This window comes from Pituophis catenifer, unplaced genomic scaffold (genome assembly GCF_029215685.1).
Source record: "Pituophis catenifer annectens isolate HBS135680 unplaced genomic scaffold, rPitCat1.0.hap2 SCAF_2, whole genome shotgun sequence".
In the NCBI taxonomy this organism is placed as follows: domain Eukaryota; kingdom Metazoa; phylum Chordata; class Lepidosauria; order Squamata; family Colubridae; genus Pituophis; species Pituophis catenifer.
The window spans coordinates 64,908,988-64,930,721 of NW_027256882.1; positions in this window are offsets into that span (position 1 = coordinate 64,908,988).

Genomic DNA, 21,734 nt, shown 5'->3' on the forward strand with positions numbered 1-21,734 from the left:
GAAAAAAATATGATTCAAAGAAAAGTTAAGGGAGAAAAGAACAATACAATGTGGAGGCTTGCTGCTGCCAACTATTAAGTTTGCAACTTTGCAAGCTAAGCAGGGTCAGGTCTATAAAATAGGTGGATGGGAGGCCATCAGAAAATCCCAAGAGTGTACACTAGCAAGCCAGCTCTGCATTGCTGCCCAAAACAGCCCTTCTTGGTTTATGATCTATGAAGTGACCAGGGATTTCCATAAACTTTACCTTTTACTAGAAGGAAGCTTTGTAAAATATTGTGCAATAAAAGCAGATATATCCCTGGTGGATAAAAGTTGTGTGCCCTGAATATGAGTCTATATTAGGAAGTGGAAGATGCTGAGATGAAAGAGAGGTCACTTGAAGAGAAACAGAGGCAGATTTTGGCTATTTGGGAGGAGGGACCCAGAGGGGACCTCATTTAAAATGGTTTGTGGAATAAAGTTGGCCATTGTAGCTTTTTTGTTTAAGAATGCCTATTCTTTGGGGAGGCAATTAAAATGTTTCATATCCTCCAGACTAGTGATGGAGTTGATCACAAGCATATAGTGATGAAGGAAAATAATACATTCACAAAATGTAACACAAGAAACCACATAAAAAGAGAGATAAAACAGAATCTGCTCCTGAGCTAAACCTAGAAGCATCAATGACAAAATGGCAAATTTTCAATGCCTATATAATTAAGTGCTCAAAGGCAGGTAGTATTACATATCAGGACAACTTTTAAGTATGTACATTTATCCTGTACAGATTAATGTGTCCCAATTTTTACTCTCAGGAACCTGTTTACCCTAGTCATAATGATTTATATTTGGTTATGGCTTTATGCCATGTGTGATTCCAGCTGATACAGTTTATAAACTATGATTGATGGCTTAGTAGTATGTAGAAATCATACCATGATCACTTGATGCACTGTAATTATAACTAATGTAATAGTTATAGTTATTAGGATCGGGATGCCTTACGCATGGTCACTCATGCCCTCATCACGTCCCGCTTGGACTACTGTAATGCTCTCTACATGGGGCTCCCCTTGAGGAGCACCTGGAGACTCCAACTGGTCCAGGATGCGGCCGCGCGGGTGGTTATGAGGGCAACTCGGCGCTCCCATGAAACACCTCTCCTGCGCGAGCTGCACTGCTCCCAGTGGTCTTTCGGGTGCACTTCAAGTTATTGGTTACCACCTTTAGAGCGCTCCATGGCTTAGGACCCGGGTATTTATGAGACCGCCTTCTGCTGCCGGTAGTCTCCCACTGACCAGTATGCTCCCACAGAGAGAGGCTCCTCAGAGTGCCGTTGGCCAAACAATGCTGGCTGGTGGCCCCCAAGGGCACCTGTGGGGCACCTACCCTCTGGAACTAGCTGCCCCCGGAGATATGGCGGATCCCGGACCTGCGCACTTTCCGCTGTGCCCTAAAGACATTTCTGTTTCATCAAGCCGGGCTGACCTGACCTAACTTTTTAGAATTGTTTTAATTTTAAATTGTTAAATTATGGGTTTTAATATAGGGGTGTTTAAACTGTGGGCCAAATTTAATTGGATTTTAATATTGTTTTAAATTTTGTATTTTTTGTATTTTATTTGCTGGCTATTCACCGCCCCGAGTCCTTTGGGAGAAGGGCGGTATAAAAATATAATAAACATAGCAAACATAACATTATTTACAATTTAGGAAAGTCACTCTCAAAAATGACAAAGGACTTAGGCAAAATATCTAAGTAAAATGATTGACCATACCAAACACTACCATACATACTAAGGAACCTTGCAACAATCTCTCTCTAGTTTGCCATTGCCTTCTCAGCTTGGAAATTGTTTTTCATTGTTTTAGAGAGAGCATTCCGATCACTAGCTGCTGTTTTGCAGAGGTGAGTAATGTTGAAACCTAGACATTCAAGATAATGTTCAACTCTGGCCATGCTGGTTTGTACAAACTCTGATTTGTACTGATATGTGTCAGAGTTGACAAGATTGAAAGATCACACATTATTCTTTTAACTGGAAATGTTTAAATAAACCTGGCACTTTCTTTCTGCAAAACATGTGCTCTGCCATGGATCTGTAGCTCCTCCACATAGTCATGAGCAGAAGCATCTCATGATTTCATGTGGAGCAATTCCCATGAATTAATTGCCAAATCACATGGGAATAGCCATCACAACAGAATTAAACTCTGCTTAAGCTTGAGCCCGCAAATTGGCTGGAAAGTGCAGTCAGATTTAATTTTAGAAGAGATTTCTCAAACAGCGTGGAGCTTAGTCAGTGAAGTTGAATGCTTTCAACAACTTTGGCTGTTATTTAAAACCATTATAATAAAAGCACAGATAAAGTGTGGATTGTGGATGAGATAGGGCACAGGCCATTCCAAGAGACTGCCTCGGTGGTTAAATAGAAGTGTCCAGAATGCCATAAAAGGTAACAAGTCTCTCTTTCCAATGCAAAATACTTGTCCATTATTAAGGTTAACAATAATAATAATTCTTCATCCTTCAGCAAAATAAATACAAATGGCTGAAAAAACAAAAGAACCAAAGAAAGAGGTTGAGGAGCATAAAGCAAGCAGTAAAGATTTCCCATCTAAGTGAATCATTTAACAAAGTGGCTGTTATGTGGGGTGAATGAGGACGCAGCAAGCCAGAGTAGTTAGTGACAACAGCTCTTTATTATATGGTGAGACTCCAGCAACTGACCAGGGGAGCCAGCTCCCTTTATATACCTTGCAGCTGTGGTGGTCAGCCAATCAGCTGAGGGTCAGTTAATTCGAACTTCCCGCCAAACAAACCTATTTACATAACACTCCTCCCCTCCCAGAAGTCACTTGGGGTGTTATTTGCATACATAGTCTCTCAGGTGACTAGGGCGTGTACGAGTCCTAGTTGACCTGCGCAGTTCAGTCGGAGGGGCGGCGTCGAGCAGGTCAGAGGGACTTTCTGTTTCTCCCTGCTCCGCCAATGAGGCCTCCGGGACCTCCTCGTGGGCGGCGACTTCTTCGGCTGTTGGGACTACCTCGACGGGGCGGCGCTGGATACCAGAATCCTCAGCTAAGTCCTCCGCTCTACTCGGGCTAGTGGTTTGTGCCTCTGGTTGGTAGTCGTGGTCGGAGATGGGGTCGTCTAATGTATCGTCGGTGTTTGTGGTTACTCGTTTTCTTAATTGGTCAATGTGCCTGCGCCAAACTCTCCCGTCCCCCATGTCTACCCGGTATGACTTGGGGCCTGTGATTTCTGTGATTGTTCCTGCCTCCCAGAGTGGGCCCTGTCCATAGTTTCTTGCGTGTATCGGTGTTCCTATGGTGAACTCTCTAAGTTTCCTCTCCCCCCCCCCTTGAAGACCTCTGGGGAGTAATTGGGGTTGAGTCTATCTAGTATTCCCCAGAGTTTCCGCCCCATTAATAGTTCGGCCGGACTTCGGCCCGTGGCCGTGCAGGGTGTGGAGTGCTGAGCTATTAAGAACTTGTCTACCCTTTCCTGCCAGTCCCCGGGGCTTAAGCGTGAAAGGGCCTCCTTTGCTGACCTAACAAATCTCTCAGCCTGTCCGTTACTAGCCGGGTGAAACGGGGCAGAAAGGACATGTCTGATCCCAAGTCCCGCTAAGTAGCCCTCGAACTGTGTTGCGGTGAACTGTGGCCCGTTATCTGACACTAGGATGTCCGGTAACCCATGTGTGGCGAATAATTGTCTTAGTTCTCTGATGGTTGCGTCGGTGGTAGTGGCCTTCATTAGCTTAATTTCCAACCATTTGGAGAATGCGTCTACGATGACCATGAAGGTCTGTCCGTGGAATGGGCCTGCAAAGTCAATATGTATTCTGGACCAGGGTCCCTGGGGCCTTTCCCACTCTCTCACAGGTGCCGTTGGCGGGTCTGATCTGGACTCTTGGCAGGGCTGGCATTTCCCCACCCACTCGGTAATGTCCGTATCCATGCTGGGCCACCAGACGTAGCTCCTGGCTAGCCCCTTCATTCTTACAATCCCGGGGTGCCCCTCATGCAACAACGTTAAAACCTTTTCCCTTAAACGTGAAGGAATAACAACCCGATCGCCCCATAGCAGACAACCCCCTTGCATTGTCAACTCATCCCGTTTTCCCACGAATGGTTTAAATTCCCCGCTCCCAATCCTTTCCGGCCACCCCCTCATAACCCAACTTGCGACTGTACGGATCACGTGGTCTTTGGTTGAGGCTCTCGCAACCTCGGTTGATGTGATGGGCCCAGAGTCCAAAACGTCTATCAGCAGGATGGGGATGCCGGGTGTGGGGTCTTCCAACCCGTCGGGTAGTGGGCATCGGCTGAGTGCGTCCGCGTTGCCCATGTCTGCCCCTGGTCGATGTACCAGGCGATAGGAGTATGCTGCGAGGAAGATGGCCCAGCGTGTCATCCTGGGCGAAAGTGCTGCCGGGGTTGGTCGATCTCCCGCGAGGAGACCCAGGAGCGGGCGATGGTCTGTGATTAACTCAAAGTCCCTCCCGAACAAGTACTCGTGGAATTTCTTCACTCCCGAAACGGCGGCTAGGGCCTCTTTGTTGAGCTGGCTATAATTTCGCTCGGCACTTGATAGAGTTCGGGAGTAATATGCGATGGGCGCCTCTAGGCCATTCGGGAGTCTGTGGCTCAGGACGGCTCCCACCCCGAACGGGGACGCGTCACATGCTAGAACAAGGGGAAGCGTTGCGTTGTACTGGATTAGAAAGCTCTCGGCTGATAGCAGTTTTTTAATGCTGGCGAATGCCCTGTCCTCAGCCTTCCCCCATTTCCAAGTGGCCTTTTTTGTTAACAGTCTATGTAGGGGTTCTGCCACTGTTGCCTTGTCTTTAAGAAAAATGGCATAAAAGTTTAATAGTCCCAGGAAGGCCTGTAACTCTGCCTTGTCTTTGGGGGTGGGTGCTTCTTGGATTGCCCTGATCTTGCTTTCTGTGGGGTGAATGCCGGTGCCATCTACCCTGTACCCTAGGAATTCGACTGAGGGGACTGCGATCATGCATTTGTTGCGTTTCACTCTGAGTCCTGCGTCCCTGAATTTCCTTAATACCTCCCTCAGTCTTTCTCTTAGCTGGTGCTCATTGTCGGTGGTAATGAGCACGTCATCGAAATAGGGCACCACCCCGGGGATCCCCTGTAGTAGCCGCTCCATGGTACTTTGGAACAGTCCGGGGGCTACGCTTACTCCGAATTGCAAGCGGGTGCACTTGAAGGCCCCTCTGTGGGTTACGATAGTCTGTGCTTCTGCAGTAGCGCCATCTACCGGCAGCTGCTGGTACGCCTGCGCAAGATCGAGTTTTGCGAAGATCTTGCCGGGGCCCAGGGAATGCAATAAGTGGTGAACGACGGGCACTGGATAGGCGCTCTGCTGCAGGGCCTTATTTATTGTGCATTTATAATCAGCGCATATGCGCACTGACCCGTCCGACTTGACCGGTGTAACAATTGGGGTCTCCCATTTGGCGTGGTCGACTGGAACGAGCACCCCTTGCTTGATTAATTTGTCCAGTTCAATGTCTATTTTGGGCTTCAGGGCAAATGGTACCCGCCTAGGCTTTAAACGGATGGATGCAATATTGGGGTCTAGATTAAACGAAATTGGGGTCCCCACATACTTGCCAAGCCTTTCGTCGAACACGTCCTGGAACTCCTGCATCAGGTCTTCCTTCAGGGTGCTTCGAACGTTCATTACTCCGGTGAATCCCATGCCTAGGGCCCTGAACCAGTCCATGCCCAGGAGGCTGGGGAGGTTGTCGCTGACGATGGTGAGGGGCAGTTTCTCGGTAAACTCCCCGTACTGGACTTGGAACTCGCCTCTGCCTTCGATGGGTATGCGGTTCCCTTGGTAATCCTTCAGTCTGCGTTGCTGCGGCTGTAGCTGTCGCTTGTGTACGCTGGGGATGACTTTCTTCAGGTTCTCCCAAGACATGATGGATATTGGTGATCCCGTGTCTATCTCCATCTGGCACTCCCGTCCCTCGATCTCGACCGTGGTGTAGGTCTTTTCTCCGGGCGAGGTGCAGGTCTGTGCGATGCGTATGGTGTAGGCCCCAGCGTCTTCAAATTTCGCGCCCTTCCGGTTTCCGCCATCCCTGTTGGGCCTTCGGTGTGGCGCCGTCTCGGATTGGGCAGTTTGGCCACGTGGTCTGTAGCTCTGGTGTGACTTCGATCTGCAGACTCTAGCGATGTGGCCCCTCTTCTCACAGGAACGGCAAACGGCGTCCCTGAACTTACAGTTTTGTCGTGAGTGGAACCCTCCGCAGCTGGCACATCCGTCTCTGGGCTCCCTCCGGGCTGTGCGGGACTGCTCGGTGCGGTAGACCTCCTCTTCAGACTCCCCCTCACTCGCGGTGCTTACGACCTCTCGATGCACTGGCGCCGGCTTCTGCGTTGTTTTGGTTAGGTGGGAGCTCTTTAGTCTCTCGGCGGCCTTTACTGACGACTCTTGCGCCCTGGCCTCGTCTAGCGCGATGAGTAGGGTTAGGTTTGACCTCGCAAGCAGCCTTCTCTGGAGCCGGCTATCTCTCACTCCGCAAATTAGTTGCTCTAGGAGCATCTCATCCAGGTCTCGGTACTCACATTGGGTTGCGGCCTTACGCAGGGCGGCGATGTACTCGCTGATCGATTCGCCCTCCTGCTGTAGCCGTTGCCGGAAATCATAGCGTTGGACGTACTTCGATGGCGTTGGTGCATAGTGGTCTTTCAGCAGGGTCTGTAGCGTCGACCAGGAAATGTTGTGGACCGAATTCGGCTCCGACAATGCTTCGGCTGTGTCGAAGACCCTTGGCCCGCAGTGACTCAGGAACAGGGCTTTCTTCCGAACGTCCGGTAGCCCTTGCATGTCGTTTGCCACCATGAAGCACTCGAACCGAGACATGTAGGATCCCCACTTCTCTTCCTTGGGGTCGAAAGGCGCTGGTGGGGTGTAAGCAGACATCGCTTCGGGGATTCTCCTGTGCTCCGCTCGCTCGCCTGGCTGGATTCGGTTGCGGTCTCCGGTCCCTTCTCTGAACGTGGCTTCAGCTCTTTCTCTCGAGTGTGGCTTCAGCTCTCCTCTGCTTCTGGCCTCAAAATCCCACCTTCGTCGCCAATGTTATGTGGGGTGAATGAGGACGCAGCAAGCCAGAGTAGTTAGTGACAACAGCTCTTTATTATATGGTGAGACTCCAGCAACTGACCAGGGGAGCCAGCTCCCTTTATATACCTTGCAGCTGTGGTGGTCAGCCAATCAGCTGAGGGTCAGTTAATTCGAACTTCCCGCCAAACAAACCTATTTACATAACAGTGGCATAACTAACAAAAGGCAGGTGAACAGAAGGCATCAATGAAAGATTTTAGTCAGCACACGATTAGGTCTCTGACCCAGGTTGAATTCACACATGTCACTATACTTTTAAAAATGTAGTTTACTTGGTTTTGGATTAGTAAGTGGCATGAACCCAGTCATCATTGCTTGTTAGTAATTTTTTATGTTTTTTAGAGCAATGTTTTTTTTTTTCAAACTTGGCAGCTTTAAGATGTGTGGACTTTGACTCCCAGAAATCCCCAGCCAGCCACTTTCATCAGGCTGTCATCGCACAGATAATACAAATGATGTAATTTTGCCAGTCACTTCTACCACTGTTGCAAATTATATTGTTTTGGGCATTTGTGCAATGACATTACGATGCATGAATTATCATTGTGACCTGTACCAGATGCCCATGTTCCCAGCTAATGGATTAATCAAGCTAAGGTCAAATACTATTGAATAATCAGCTTGTTTTTTCTGCCTTCTCCATCACATTGCATTTTAGTTTATAGATTTTCATACGAACAAACCTGGTTTGATAGCTTGGATAATGAAACATGAGCTAATAAAAATTAAAACAGAATATGGCTGATTCACAAACTGGACTAGATAAACCACAATTGGCTAGATTAAACAATTTTTTTTTAATTTGATTTATATGCCGCCCTTCTCCGGAGACTCAGGGCGGCTTACAATGCGTTAAGCCATAGCCTTCATTCTTTTGTATATTTTATACAAAGTCAGCTTATTGCCCTCACAAACTGGGTCCTCATTTCACCTACCTTAGAAAGGATGGAAGGCTGAGTCAACCTTGAGCCTTGGAGAGATTCGAACTAGCAGAAATTGCAGGCAGCTGTGTTAATAACAGGGTGCATTAAACCACTGTAGTATCAAGGCTCCTTAGTCCAATTGACTAAGCACAATGACTGATTCATGCCTGTTAAGTAAAATGTATGCATATTACCAATATTTGCAGAAGCACCTTTGGGCTGTTACTTTTTGTCCATGGGTGGCACCTAACCAGCTTGGTCCAGTTCATGAAAACCAGTTGTTGTTGTTTTTGTCCCAGGACAGGAGAGGACATTTCTCCTCTCTACCTTCAGCAGGACACTGTGGACAATAACTCAAAAGGGCAAAGGGACACAGCACTACTTCCACCCCAAGATGCCTGGCAATGTCAGCCACGATGCGCCGGAGACAGAAGATGCTCTGCCCCTTGCAGAGCTGTGTGGGAGGGAGGATGGCTCATGATGGGTAGCCATTTCCACATGTATGAATCCCAGCAGCCTTGCCTCCTGACCTGCCTTGCCCCTTTCTTCCTCAGGACCCGGGTTGTTGCCTAATTTAGAAAACTCCCCTGCTCTTGTTTTATGACAATTAGATTGCAGAATAATTCCCTGGGAGATTTACATTCAGCTAGACTAGAACATTGCTAAGGCCAATTTGTATCATTTCGCCACACTTGAAATGCAAGTTCAGGTTCTACCTCTTGCTCTTTGGTCATCTCTTGGCTTTTGTTTCACAGTCTTTTAATAATGAGAACTAGTCTGCCTTGTTTTCTGCATTTTGTAAACTACTGTGAGGGTTTTTAACTAAAGAAAGCTGCAGCTGAATATTTTTTTAAAGAAGCCACTATAAGCCTAAAGACATGTCAACAAAGTGACAGATAGGAATTGATATCCATTTAAAGCTGTACATTACTGTATTGAGGTGCATTGAGCGTTCCTGACAGAGCATTTACCTCTACCTACTTAAGTGAAATAGCTCCCCAAAGTGTCCCTCAAGTTGCTGGTGATTCCGGTGGGACATTCATGTTATTTTCTTGGCAACAATCTAAAAGTGGTTCTCCACTGCCACCCTCTGGGATGTCCTGGGTTTCCCAGTTGGTGCTAAAGCCTGGGATTTCCTGGCGTTCTTCTAGTCAAGCTTGTGAATTAGCCCAAATCTATTGACCAGGTCTGATTTGAGGGAGGGGGGAGAGAATTAGCCAAATCAGCTACATGCTAACATCTTCTGTGGGACAAATTGGATAAGTGAAGCTATTGGATAAATGATGCTATTTATTTCATATTATCTGATACATTGGCATCCCACCATTTTTTCCCTCAGGAATTCATTAGATGTAGCCTTCCCCAGAAATTTTCCATGTGGGAGAAGGGGGGGGGTTGCCAAAAATTTTAAGAAGGCAGCTGAAACTGTACAATCAAAACCCCAACCATTTTGTGTGTCCTGTACACCTGGTGCATGTAAAAAGAGAAATGGGGCTTCAATTCAGGGGTGGGTTTTAGTTACCTTTACTACCGGTTCGCATTGTGCATGTACAGATCAACTATGATAATGTCCGGGTCAGTGAGTGGAGTCTGCCGCCGGTTTTACTACCGGTTCTTGCGAACCAGTCCGAACCGGGGGCAACCCACCACTGCTTCAATTGCATGATTTCAGCTGCCATCTTGACTTTTTCGACTCTGAACTCAAACACCAATATTTGAGGGGCTGCCATAGAGAGGAGGGGGCTCGAGCTATTTTCTAAAGCACCTGAAGGCCAGACAAGGAATAATGGATGGAAACTGACCAAAGAGAGATTCAACCTAGAAACAAGGAGGAACTTTCTGACAGTGAGAACAATCAACCAATGGAACAGAAGTTGCCTTCGGAAGTTGTGGGAGCTTCATCACTTGAGACTTTCAAGAAAAGATTGGACTGCCATTTGTCAGAAACAGTGTAGGGTCTCCTGCTTGAGCAGGGGGTTGGACTAGATGACCTATAAGGTCCCTTCCAACTCTGTTAATCTGTTAAACCCCTAATATTCCTTGTGCCATTTTTTTCCTTATCAATAACTGTGAAAGTATAAGTGTTTCATGGGTAGAAACGGATCTCAAGCAGAATCTCTCCAGACCTAATCCAACAGCCTAACTATTCTTTCAGAGTGGGGACCCTTCCTTTGGCTACAGGTTGCCATGTCCCTGGGGTTCCTGCCTTGATCCTGCTCCTCTTTCTGTCACCATCTTTGCTCTCATCCTTCTTTCCCCACCAGCAGCCAATCACTTTCCCCAGAGATTAGAAGAAATTGCTTCTTGTTGTGTGTTTGTGAGATCATGCGAAGGATAGCATGGATCTGGGCCAAGGACCATGCATTTCTCACCTCTGATGTTTACATTGGTGGCCTGAAGATGCCACCCATTCAGGATCATGGGCCTATATTTAAACTGTTCCCAGATGGACCAATTTTAGATAAATTGTAGCTTGCGAGGGTTGCTGTCTGCTTCAGAGCAGCTGTATGCTAACACAGGTTCCTTCTCATTACCTATAAACCAACTGACAGCACTCGAAATCATTTTAATGCCTCCTGCAGTATCAGGCTACACTTAGCTTTCCATAAAGCCACTATATAGCTTTCAAAAATAGACAGTAAATGTTTCGCTGGAACTTACTGCGTTTTGCTAAAACACTTAATCCCACCATTAGAGCTCTCAAAATGCATCTTGGAAGCAGATATATCCTCTATCCTGTAATCTAGGCACAAATATTAGCAAATGTACATCAACGTCAATCCATTGGCATCCATTCTAAATGTGTCTTGGGGGTAAAAGAAGTGGGCTGTTTCCTCTCCCATGGTAGGACAGGAATCCTGCAATTAATTCACCAAAATGGACTCTTTGAATTAGCAGCTGCTGGAACTGCTGCAGTGCTTTGGCTGCTGCTGTTCTTGTAAACCCAAAGCACAACGCTGTTGCCTAGCCTTTTGAACAACCAGGGTCGTATTTTCCTTCATCCAGGCAGGGACTAAGGTGGGAGACTGGAGAGAAGGCAAAATAAAGGAGGACAGATGTGTTTCCCCCCGAAGTAGCAAAAGTCACACGCAACTCATTATGGAGAAAAAAATAGAACTTCTTGGTTGTTATGTTGAATAGATTCTCTGGAGGGGGAAAAAATGTAATTAAAATACACAGTTGGAGTGTTATGCATGGTACAGTCCTCTTCACATGTATTTCTCAAATGGGATGATTAATTGAAGAAGCAGATATACAACTCAAAAGGCTGTGGAATCACACCACACGCACACAGAGGGAGTGGGAGGAGAGAGAGGGGGTGGGGATGGATGGGTGGATCTGGATTTTCAAACAAAGGAAATACTACATCCTTAGTACAAATTTCATTAATTCCCTGTTCTGGTGCCTTCCGATGAGATGGATCTAGATTGAGTTTGAACTTTATTGATCCCCACCCAATAGGCCATACTTTTATCCTTCCATTTGTATTAGTGATGCATGATTAAGTCAAATATGGATGCAATGTGCATGCATGTGTGAGAGTAGCAGGTGGATGTGGTGGACATGGCATCATCTCTTTGCACCTACAGTATGACTTGCTTCGACCTTATAAATAATGAGACTGAAATAAATGGAAAGATCTTCACTCATTGGTGAAGCCTTGGTGGTACAGGGAACTAAAGTGCTGTTAAGTAGCACTTAGCTGCCAGCTGCCTGCAATTACTGTGAGTTCAATTCTCACCAGGCTCAAGGTTGACTCAGCCTTCCATCCTTCCAAGGTAGGTAAAATGAGGACCCGGATTGTGGGGGCAATAAGCTGACTTTGTATATAAAATAACACCGCTTGAGGGGGGCCCGAAAGCCCTACTAAGCAGGTATATACAAAAGTATGAAGGCTATTGCTTAACGCATTGTAAGCTGCCCTGAGTCTCCGGAGAAGGGCGGCATATAAATCGAACCAATAAATAAATAAATAAATAAATTGTCCCTTTGTCAGTCTCTCACCTGGCTTGTTGTTGGCTAAATTAATCTCTTATTTAGTGACAACACTCCCTCTCCCTCTCTCTCTCTCTCCTCCCTCTCCATATGAAGTTGGTTAGTTAGAAGTGAGCCTTTCAATCATTGTACATAACTTAATGAAAATACTCAATTGTAATGAATGTCTGTTAGCATTTATTGACAGTTGGGCTACATATATATTCAATGTCCAAGATAACTATATTATGAGTCGTAGTAGCACAGTGGCTAGAATGCAGTATTGCAGGCTAACTCTGCTCACTGCCAGGAATTTGATTCCTTCTATCATGACCGCCTCAAAGTTGACTCAGTCTTCCATCCTTCTGAGATCAATAAAATGAGGACCCAGATTGTTTAGGGCAATATGCTGACTCTGTAAATTGCTTAGAGAATGCTGTAAAGCATTATGAAGCGGTATATAAGTCTAAGTGCTATGGCTATTGCTGTTAATAATTTATTTTTTTCAATCAAATGGTCTGCTTATGTTCATAAGCTCATCCTGCTAAGTCACCTCTCAAACAAAACAGCACCCATCTAAAAAACCATGAACTTCAAAGTTATCTTCATTGTTCCCCTAACACACTGTGTCTGAAATTTCCATTGCATTTCTCAGGCTTCTCTACCCAACTAGCTGCCAAGATAACCAACAGCCGGGAGTCAAATAGATGAAGAGGTCATAACATGGGGGGAAAAATCCCTGGCATCATAAATATTATAACTCCCTATTTGTTTGTGTATCCTGGAATTAGTTTTCCACTAATCAATATTTGAATGTGCTGGGAATTTGCTTTTGTCTTTGTCAACATGATGGATGGACTGTATGGAACTCACAAGTGCAAGTTGACAAAAGCAAACAACACTTGGCCAAAAATGGAGCAAGGAGCATGTTTAGCGATCACTGGCTTTTGACCTTTGCTAAGAAAGAAAATAAGCCATCAATCCATTGACGGCTCTTTGGTTGAGAAGACATTTCTGCCATTCCAATTCCAGATATCTTATTTAAAACCCTGCAAGATAAATCACGCTGCGAGAGCAGCTTGCCTAAAGTCACCTCTAAAAGTCATGACTGAGTGTGAGACTGTGTATTATTTCCCCCCAACATTTCAAAATCTAGCTCACAGATGACATTTAAGTTTGTAGGAAACTAATGTAAAATGCACGAACGTATCAGGGATCAGATTCTGCTGGAGTTTCAGCACTGGGATTAAAGCAAGATATGCCTGTCAACAATTGATTGATATGTAATTGAAAATAATAGAGCAAGTCAGCTACTAAATAAGAAATATATCTTTGGCATTTGATGGTTGATGTGTAAATAAGCTGAGGCATTTCGGCAAACAATATTAGCAAATTGCAAGTACTGCTGTGATTTGAAAATATGGCTGGGTTCACACATGTTGCAACCCGGGTTGGGGAAGGAGCCACACAATCGATTTGTTCTCATGTTGCAGACCAGAATAGCTGGTTTTCAATAATCTGTTTAGCCAAAACCAAGCAAGCTACATTATATTCAAGGGTGACTCAGCCTTCCATCCTTCCGAGGTAGGTAAAATGAGGACCCGGTTTGTGGGGGCAATAAGCTGACTTTGTATAAAATAGAACACCACTTGGGGGGGCCAAAAAAGCCCTACTAAGCAGGTATATACAAAAGTATGAAGGCTATTGCTTAAAAGCATTGTAAGCCGCCCTGAGTCTCTGGAGAAGGGCGGCATATAAATCGAACTAATCAATCAATCAATCAATCAATCAATATGCAGTGCATGTGCAAACCAGTGGTGGAATTCAAATATTTTTACTACTGGTTCGGTGGGCGTGGCTTGGTGGGCATGGTGTGGCTTGGTGGGCATTGCAGGGTAAGGATACTGCAAAATCCCCATTCCCACCCCACTCCAGGGGAAGGATGTTGCAAAATCTCCATTCCCACCCCACTCTGGGGCCAGCCAAAGGTGATATTTGCCGGTTCTCCTAACTACTCAAAATTTCCAGTACCAGTTCTCCAGGATCTGTCAGAACCTGCTGAATAGCACCCCTGGTGCAAATCCATTTTATGTGTCACACTTCTATGTCAACAATATCTCACTATCAAATATTATTGCCAAATGCTATGTTAGCTGTTCAAGATAGTCCAAACAAGAAGCTGGACTATCAGCACGATCTTCATTATTTATTTTATACATTTATTGATTGATTATATTAAGCAGAAACTTGCAAATTGAACATGTTTCTTCCTTCTTCACCTTTTATTTATTTTTATTTATTGAATGCATTTATTTAGAACAATAAAAATGGGCTATTGTCTTATTAAATGGCTTCCTAGAGCAGTTTGTCTTAGCCTAAGCCATTTTTAGGTATGTGGACTTCAACTCCCAGAATTCTCCAATGCTGGCTTGGGTATTCTGGGGATTGAAGTTTACACATTTTACTATGGTGAAGGTTGAAAAACACTGTCCTAGAAGCATTTATCTGGTCACTAAAGTAAATAGGACCCTGGACTCTGACCTTGGGTTTGATCTAGGATGGCTCTTCCTACCTTCTTGTATTTACAATTCTTCATTATAAATATTTTAATGAAGAGTTTTTGAAGGAAGCAGACTCAAAAGCCAGAGTTAAAGGGCTTGCGGCCAAAGGAGTAATGAAGTTATGTTCCATATCCAAAGGCCCGGGAGAAATAGGAACTGACCTTATACAAGGCCACTGATCTGTCTTGTTGAAGTGCCTTCATTCCAGCAATTTACAGAGGCTAATACAAGCCTGGCAGAGCAGTGGACTAAACTACTGTTAAAGTAGTATTTAGCTGCCAGCTGCCTGCAATTACTGCGAGTTCAATTCTCACCAGGCTCAAGGTTGACTCAGCCTTCCATCCTTCTGAGGTAAGTAAAATGAGGACCCAATTTGTAGGGGCAATAAGCTGACTTTGTATAAATTAGAACACCGCTTAGGGGGGGCCAAAAAAAAAAGCCCTACTAAGCAGGTATATACAAAAGTATGAAGGCTATTGCTTAAAAGCATTGTAAGCCGCCCTGAGTCTCTGGAGAAAGGCGGCATATAAATCAAACTAATAAATAAATAATAAATAAATAATACAAATTAAAACAGGTTATGGCTGATTCACTAACTGGACTATACCATGGTTTGTTTAATAAGGCCTTGTGAATAATCCACAATTGGCTGGATTAAACCATTGACTAAACCTGATGACTGATTCATATCTGTTAAATCAAATGTAGGTATATTACCCACATTTGGAGAAGCACCCTTGGGCTGTTGCCTTTTGTCCAGGGGTGGCACCTAGCTGGCTTGGTCAAGTTCATGAGAACCAGTTGTTCTTGTGCTCCATTCATTCCAGCTGGCATCCCTTCTGCCTGGGTTCTAACACAGCAGGGAACTTTCTCCTCCTTTGTGAGAATGATCAGCACACCAGAGGGCCCTGTGATCCTGCAAGGGCCTCTCCCAAAGAGCAATAGACATTGTGAGTTAAGAAACCACCCTTCCCGCCCATTATTGTCTGAGCGGCTTTGACCAGGGTCACCACCCAAATTAGATTGCTAGATAACATTTGAAGGACACAAATAAAAAACACCCAGCACAATTCAATCACTCCCTCCATTGGTAACAGAAAGTAAAACCTGAAAGTAATTAACAAATATAAACTTGAACTGGCACAGGCTGGCAAGACTGGCGTCCCTGCCTGACCCAGCAGGGGCTTTGCAAGCCCCCTTCCCTATCTCCATCCCTCCCCACCAAAGGGAGGAACTAGCTATTGCTAATAGAAGTTTCAGTCAAGGCAGAGCTGACTTCACTGTGATGTCCTGGCCACAAGCCAGCTACTCAGCGGGACACTGGAGCTCCTTTCCAAAACTCTCTGACCAGCTTCTAAGCAAGCTGTCATCACCTCAGTCAGCTGCAGAGCAAAGTGTACGTTGGGTGGCTTCTCCAGGCCATAGCACTGCAGGCAGGACAGTAGGGGTTCCAGGAATTATAGCACAATTACAGAATCTGTCTGGGAACAGTAGAAAAAAAAAATCATGCAGTAGAATTCTCTGACTGGCTAGACAGCCAAATGAAATGCAGCATTAACCCACCGCAGTTAAATTGCAGTCCAGTTTGCAGAGAACTACAGCAAGCCCTGAGCTCTTTCAAATGTCTCCAGGCACTCGTGGAAACGAATTGCCAGGCCTTGTAGGGCATTTCAATACCAGAGGCGTTCCGCATTCACCTGTTTTACAAAGGTAACCTTACAAAAGAGCCTGGATTTTGAAGATGAATTGGGAGAAAATGTATAAGAATGTCTTCCTGTGCTTCCAACACTTGAAAGCAAATCCACAGTCTCATAAAAACAGATTTGGGGAGTTTTTATCCTGTAGCAATCTAGCTCTATAACTCCTTTAAAAATAATGCCTGTATGAAGTGACAATGATAAACAGTGAAAATGGCTCATATATTAAAATGCTGCAATTTGGGATCTAGATCTATATCCAGTTCAATTCAATATGTTTATTGTTTCGACCTCTAGTTGCAACAAATACAACAAATGTAATCTCTCCCTTTGTCTCTCTCTCTCTCTCTCTCACACACACACACACACACCTCTCTTATTTGTCATCACAAGAATTGCCCAATTCTCTCCAGACATGTCTTTGTATTTGAGGAGAGGTTTTTCCACAGGCTGAGGCAGGCTCCTTTAGCTTGGTTTCTCTCCCTGATCTCACCAAGCAGGCAAAATAGTGCCTCCTCTGCTCCTCTAAGGTTGGAGCTTGTCATTTACTGACGTTGTTAGTGGTGGGTGGAATCGAGCTGGTGGGAGGCCTGCTGTGTCATTTTGTCCTTTCCTTTCTATTTGATCAGCGAGGGCAAATGAAATGCGTTGCAGTATAGAAGCATTTGTCTTAGTTGGACAACAGTATCAAATTAGAAGTAATTCAAAAGTCCTGCAGGCCTGTTAGAAAATACTGTTACAATTCTTAATGTTATGCTTTACCAGTCTTCATTCCCCTTTCCCCAAAGTCCTGCTATGCTGCCTCATTCTAGTGATGCTGTGTGTTCCCAAGAAGGATGAACCAAAAATGCCAGGTATAGGGGAAAAGAAAGAAGCGCCATGGCACCAGCCCGGGAGCCCTTCCACCAATGAAGAATGCAAAACAACCAAAAATTGACAAGCACTTTGCTGACAAGAGATTTGTAGGCCAAAAGTACATATTCCCAGCTGGATCAAGGGGCAAAGTCATCCCAGCTATCCAGGAAACTATTCTGGATGCAGGAAGATTTTGAAGACAGATGATCATTTTAATGACAATGGCAAAAGCATCCATTCATACTAATGCCTTTAGTGACAATGGCAAAGGCATCAGTTCATACCACTGCAGGAGAAGGCAGTGGTATTTTACCAAGAAAGTCACGTGGATAGACAAGATACAATCATTGAGAATATCATGGGGAATGATGAGCTCCTCAACTGATACTCCACACATACTACTGAGGATCTTTAGAGTATTAATGATGGAAGAGCTGAGGACATCTTAGAGTACAGTAATACTTTGGTTTATGATGTGGCTAGAATAAAATTTTCTGACTATCCAGTTGCTGATGTTGGAATCATCCAACATCATGATGGGTGGGGTGGGGGAATCCAAAGTTGAAATGACAAAATGACAGTAGGAACCTGGGACATAAGAGGAATGAACATGGGAAAGTTCAACATAGTAAAAAAATGAAATGAATCAACCACACATTGACATTTGAGGCAACAGATGGATTGTAGAGGGGACAAGTACACCTACAATCCAAAAATGCATCTGATTTTGATGGTAGACAGAGCAGGCAAATTGATGACCCTGGAATGAAGATGATAGATACCCTGTTTTCCCCAAAATAAGACATCCCCTAATAATATTCCCAATCAGGCTTTTGAGCACATGCGCTAAAATAAGCCTCCCCCCGAAAATAAGCCCTCCCTGAAAATATTTAAATGCAGAGCTGGAAATCAGGTAAGATGGCAAGAGGAGCCCCATCTTGTTCCACGCGCCCCAAAATAATAAGACCTCTGTGAAAATAAGGCCAAGCGCTTATTTCAGGATTAAAAAAAAAAATAAGACAGGGTCTTATTTTCGGGAAAACACGGTAACAAAAACCAAGTAGTTTTCTGTAAAGAGAGTCAATATATGGGGTACAGTAAAGACCATTGTTTATACTGGAAGATGCTAGTATCATCAGAAAGGGCAGGCTTGAAGCCTCCTTAGAGAAGCAGAATAGCAGCGGTGCCAAGTCAGCCCATAGTAAGGCCACCCCAAGTTGTTATCAGATCCTATATTCCCACAGTAAAGGTCATGTTATAAATTGCTCTTTTATACCTAATGTATCATATACTCAGAGGGTATAAAAAAGCTGTAAGCTTTGGGATTTGTGGCTTTTCTGTGTTTCTTTGCCAAGAAGTCCAGTCACGTATATGCCAATAAAAGGTACTTTGTTGCATCTGTCTCCTAATAGTTTGGTTCCTTACTTAAGTGGGTATTTTCCCAACAACAATGAAGCTGGACATTTTCATATTATTTATTACTCAGGACATCAAAAGGCATGGTATTATTTTCATACTTAGGAAGGATATTACATTAGCCAGTACCTAATTGTAATAATAAAATCAGATCAATTAGACTTTGCAGACAATGCTTTAATAAGCTATCCAAGTTTATCCTCCAGCCACTGATGCAGAAGAAGAGGAAGTTGAGGAGTTTTATGATCAAGTTCAATGTGAAATCAACAAAAACATGCAAGTAAACTGTACTGCTTGAGGTTGGAGACTGGAATCTCAAAATTAGAAATAGAAAGGAGAAAAATATAGGGACTATATAATCTAGGAACAGGAATGAAGCAAGAGAGCAATATCCATTTCTGCTAATCCGGTGAATCCTTCATTGCTTATTAATTCTTCCAACAACCAGGAAGGTGCCTATTTCCCTTCTGTAGTTACATCACTAATATGGTTTGGGGGGAGAAATAACTTACTAAATTCTCTGATCCTTCTAGTAAGATGATGACATTCTCATAATAAAAAAGGAAACTTATGAAATGCATCCAACAGTTCCATCTGGATTGCTTCAAAGACAGAAGGTACCTAAGCAAGACACCTACTGCCACGTTCTTCTAGAACCTTACACCATCTGCTATCCAGATTGAAACTCCTGCTTCTACCTCATACACACATTGCTCATGCACATTGACATTCCAAGATCGATGTTGTGGCTGAAATTCCCCGTCCTTTATGCCTGTAGCTTGATTTATTTTGTGATATTATTTTGGAAGATGGGATTTATGTCACAGGGAAAGCCAGCATCAAAAGAAGAAGCAGATATTTTCCAAGAATGACAGGGAAAGGACAAAGCCATACTATGTTTCCTCCTTAAACTTGTAGGATACATTAACCACAAGAACTCTCACAATCCTATTTCAAACAGGATTTTAAATTTTGTTTGTGGAAAATTTTCCTCTGCCTAATTACCAGCAAGAAAAGAGAAACGTTTTCATGATGGAAACTTCTTAATGTTGGCCACCAGATCGATCCCATAGGAACAGATGACAATGCTTCAAGAACAGTTTTATCAGCTCTTCTAGGGCATAATTCAAATATATACAAAGTATACAAAATGGCTGAGGCTTGGAATATATAGTATACAACATGGGTGAGGTATTCATATTGCAATGGATGAAATACAAATATTTTAAAAGATCTTCAGAGAAAATTTTCTTTTGCTCTTATATCTCTGATCTTTGTTGCTGACATTGTCTATGGCAGGGGTGTCAAACTCAATTTTATTGAGGGCCGCATCAGGGTTGTGTTTGACCTCGGGGGGGCATGGTCGGGGGTGTGGCCAGCTCAACATAACTTGTGTCGGCACCTGTGGTGGCCCGAGTGCTCTGCCAGTGAAAATTGGCTCCTGAGCTCCGTTTTCGGCTGCGACGGCCTCTTGCAACCCTCTGCCAGCGAAAAACAGAGCTCCGGGGGGGGGCTCTGTGTGGCCCTCCCAAGCTCTGTTTTTGCTGGCAGAGGCACCATGGGCCGGTCCTTTGCTATTTCAAGGACAGCCCCATGGGCCAGATCTAAGCACCTTATGGGGTGCATCCGGATCAAGGGCCTTGAGTTTGATACCCTTGGTCTATAGGGTTTGTTCCCTCAACTGACACTGACCTATATTTTCTACAACTGTGAATTGCAGATGAATGCAAACTTTGTTTCACTAATGTTACACTCTGTTTTCCATAACTTTAATTTTATCTGTCACTTCCATCCTTTTTCTTTGCAATTGGAAATAATACCTAAAGTTTAAAAAGTAGTGATGTGAGCCTTAAAAAAGCCTTTAAATTTAAGTGACCTAGATCCTACCAATAATGTTTTTAGTTTATATTTTCCCCTTCCCTTAAAATTTCCTTAACAAAATTCCTTCTTCTATTGCCTTGCTTCCCTTGTTCCACATCTCAAACAGAAAAAATGAGATTCAGGCAATTCTCCTTTTCCTCTTCCTTCAAGTTAAATTGTTAACTTAATTTATTATATTTAGGTTTTTTCCAAAGCTAAGTTCTTAAAAACCAATTGTTCTTGCAGTAGAAGCTGCACAAGGAATTTGACTACATTGTGTGGCTTGTTATTTAATAGGCACTCAAACAGTCTCCATACTTTGCAATAGGAACATTTTATCTAGGATTAATATGTGCTATTTCACCATAAAACTGGTCAAACTTGAGTGTTTTTACAAATGTACCAGTACAAACAATTCAAAAAGAGCAATGTCAGAACTGCCTTCCAACATTTATTAAAATACTTTAAAAATATTGATTATAAGACACTATATGTGGTATATTTTATTTGCATTTGTAAATTTTCCCAAATGTTGTATCTTTTCCAATACGATTCATTCATTTTCTCGAATTTGACTGCTTCGGCAGAAAAAGACCAGCAAAAATTTCAAATTAACATGAATAAGGCAAAGTCACACTTAACTCTTGGTGACTCCATAGAGCATGGGTGTCAAACTCAATTTCATTGAGGGCTGCATCAGGGTTGTGTTTTACCTTGGGGGGGCTAGGATGGGCATAGCCAAGGTAGGCATGGCTGGGATGGGTGTGGCCAGCTCAACATCACTTGTGTTGGGGGCACCTGTGGTGTCCAAGTGCTAAAACAGGACTTCCCTCAGACCCTCCCTCACTCTCATTATAATCTCCTTCCTTCCTTCCTTCCTTCCTTTTGTCCTTTCTTTTGTCCTTCCTTCCTTTTCTTCTTTTTCCTTCCCTCTTCATTCTCCTTTCTTCTTCCTTCCCCTCTTTCCTTATTTTTCCTTCCTTGCTCTCTTCCCATCTTTCTTTCTTTTGCTTTGTCTTTCTTCTTTCCCTTTCTCCTTTCCTGTCCCTTCTTGCATGCTCAAATACAAAAGGGGAAACATTTCTCCTTTTGTTTTGTTTTTAATTTGTTTTGCTAGACCTCTGCTAGCGAAAATGGAGCTCGAGGGGGGGCATGTGTGGCCGCCCCGGGCCCCATTTTCAGCTGCAATTGGCTCTTGCAGCCCTCTGCCATGTGTGGCCTCCCTGGGCCCCGTTTTTGGTGGTGACAGACTTCAGCAGCCCTCTGCCAGCAAAAATGGAGCTCGGGGGTTGCACGTTCCCCA